The sequence below is a fragment of the Eschrichtius robustus genome, chromosome 2 (genome assembly GCF_028021215.1).
Source record: "Eschrichtius robustus isolate mEscRob2 chromosome 2, mEscRob2.pri, whole genome shotgun sequence".
NCBI classification, from domain to species: domain Eukaryota; kingdom Metazoa; phylum Chordata; class Mammalia; order Artiodactyla; family Eschrichtiidae; genus Eschrichtius; species Eschrichtius robustus.
Window position 1 is genome coordinate 81,452,109 of NC_090825.1, and position 2,945 is coordinate 81,455,053.

Sequence of the window (2,945 nt, forward strand, 5' to 3'; positions counted from 1 at the left end):
ATATATATTTGAGAAGCTTTCTCACCAGTGCCACAGTTGAGTGTCCTCTGTCAGGGATTTGCTTTCTGTGCCAAGGGGTCCTGTGAGATTCCATACTTGGTACCACCTGTCACCACTGACATTAATTCCAGCTGCTACCAAATTACAGGCACCAGACACCACTACTCTTGAGGTTCCTTTCATCAAGTGAGGTGTCTGTCCTCCCACCTGGGCCTGTGTCCTGTTACGGCCTCCACACGTGTGTCCCCTCAGTATGTCAAAGCAGCACTAAACCCGGACATAATTCAGAGCAGTCAGCACACTGGAACTATGTTTGTGAGCATAGTACACTCTTTTCATTGTGTATAATGTCTTGTATCCTCAATATCTTATGGCGCTTTTAGGAGAATTTTTTTCCAGGCTTTATACTTCAGCCCTATACTATTTCTGGGATTCAGTCCTAGCCCCATAACAGATGGGTTGGAAGACAAATTTGAGTGACAGATATCACGCTGTGCTTTGAATTGCCCTTCCCTCTCACAGCTTAGAAGAGGCTTTCTTATTGTGCAGAATTATGGGTTGTCTCTCTTAAGGTAAATTCCCTCTGGAGGGTTCTTTGTACCTCATGCAAAAAATACCTCTGGCTGATCCCTCTCAATCAGTCTGCCAGACATGCCCAGTTATGCCATCGTTAAACATAGCTTAGACTCCATTGAAAAAGTGTACAAATTCTGATCTTACAAGAAATCCTTTTGTCAATTATTCAGCTTGACAATAAAGTGTATAAACAGTTAAAGCTAATAAAATATGGACTAAATTTTCAAGCTCTTAATGATGAAAAAGGTACAAAAGAGGTTTTGGCCTTTCTAGTACTTCATCTAGTCACCTATCTTTAGGATGCAAATATGTAATAGTGATAGTAATAATAATAATAATAGTAATAATAATACCTACTAGTTAAATTTCATAAAAAGAAAGAGCAGGGGATGAAGTATCAAATACTTTCTACCAGGGTACAAATATGTCAGTAGCTTGGACTTTGCTAAAGAGATGGGATTAAGAAATTCCCCAAATGAGTCTTTTAGGAAAATGCCTTTATATTTTACAATCTAGGTGTTTAGGGTTGAAAGCATGGGCTTCGGAGAAAGACTTGAGTTTGAAGTCTTTTTATTTTTTATTTTTCTTACTGACTCTGTGATCATACATAATTACTTAAATTCTCCTACTCTCAGTTGAATTTGCTCTAAAATGGGAGTTATAATTTCACAGAGGCTTTTTAAAAATCAAGATTTAGTAGGATAATGTCTTTGTGTGCTTAGCAAAGTCACTAGCATACAGAAAGTACTCAATTTATGATCACTGTTTTTTTTTAAATTTGTTCAAATAGTTCTTCCCAACTTCCTTGGAGCTTCCGTTGGGTTTTACTCTATTACCTGTAAAAACTGAGATGTATAAATCCTTAAAGATATTAAGCATTATCCATTCTTCTTTTCTTCATTTCTCTGATTTACATGAAATTAAACTTGCTGGAAGTTGATTTGGTCACAGCAAAACAATATGGAATATTTTCAAGTTTTTCTTAGAAGGATGTCTTACATTGTAGATTCTCAAATATGCCTTTCATATGTGCAAAATGAAGCAGACAAAGTGCAGCCTCAAATCAATGAGAATAAATATGAAGAAGACATAAATTTTAAAAGTGTACAACAAAAGTCCTATACCTTACTGTGGATTTTTCAGCTCTGGGTGGAATGGTAGCTCATAGCACTTTCCTAGTCAGCAATGCAACTAAGGCCATGGGGATTTATAATTAGACAGATAATAAAATGAGGTCAGTATTAAATTTTTCACACTTTTAATGTGTCTGGCAATCTTACGTAAATCAGGTGTCTCCTAAGACAGAATTGATATGGATGGCTGGGCTTGGCGAACCACCAGAGCATGAAAAACACACCTTTAAGAACAGCTGAAATCAACCTCTTTTATCAGCATCCATCCTACAGAAACATGTTTCTGGAACTGGATTCTCTGGCTCAGAGATTGAGTCAGCTGTATTCAAAATAAAGACCGAGACCATGCACATCAATTTCACTTAATTAGCCTTTTACATGACTTTCATTTAAGTTAGCTAATTAACAGCATGCTTCCATATCAACCCTCCTACTCTTCTCTCTTAAGTTCACAGGCGTTTTCACTCTCATACTCACTAAGATCAGCTCTGTTAACATCTCTTCTTCTGCAGTGATTCAGGCTGGAGGGTAGTTCCCCACTGAGATACAGTAGCTGTACTATTACTTTTGTTCTATACTTTCCTCTCTCCGGGAAACAAGCTATTTAATTCGTGAGATCGCTCTGAGGCAGCGTGTTTACGTTGTTGAGCAGATTTATGTAGCGCCTGTACTGAACAACTGACTGTGCTGGCTGGAAATGACTATACTTGCCAGATATGAATTTTAAATAAAATTGTTTCAAAGCCTATTTAAGTAAATGAAAAGAGCCCTCTCCATTACCAAAATGAATACTATCTCATGTTTCCATACAGAGGTGTTTTTTGTTTGTTTTCTTAAAAAGAGGTGTGGTTATATTTTCATGACAGACTTTCCATCATTGTTGAATGCATCAAATACATTTTGGTTGATTGGGATATTAGCGTAAAATGACTGATAGCATTGGACTCTCCAACTCCTTCCAAACAACCATATTGGGAAACTTCTAAATGACTTCCAGGCCGTATTGTAGCTTATAATCTGTTGACTCAGTCAAATCAGTCAATATTTTTGTGGAAGGAAGTCACGCTTCTCTTTCAGTTAACCTGTAAGTTTGATTTTTAGTTCTACATAAGCTGGCATTAATACTTATGGCTCTCCTTTTGAGCACAGTTGAGAACTATTTACATTACCCATTTTGGAGAGGAATGGGGAATGTAAATTCTAAAGATCTGAAACCAGTGTAGTCCTCTTAATTGG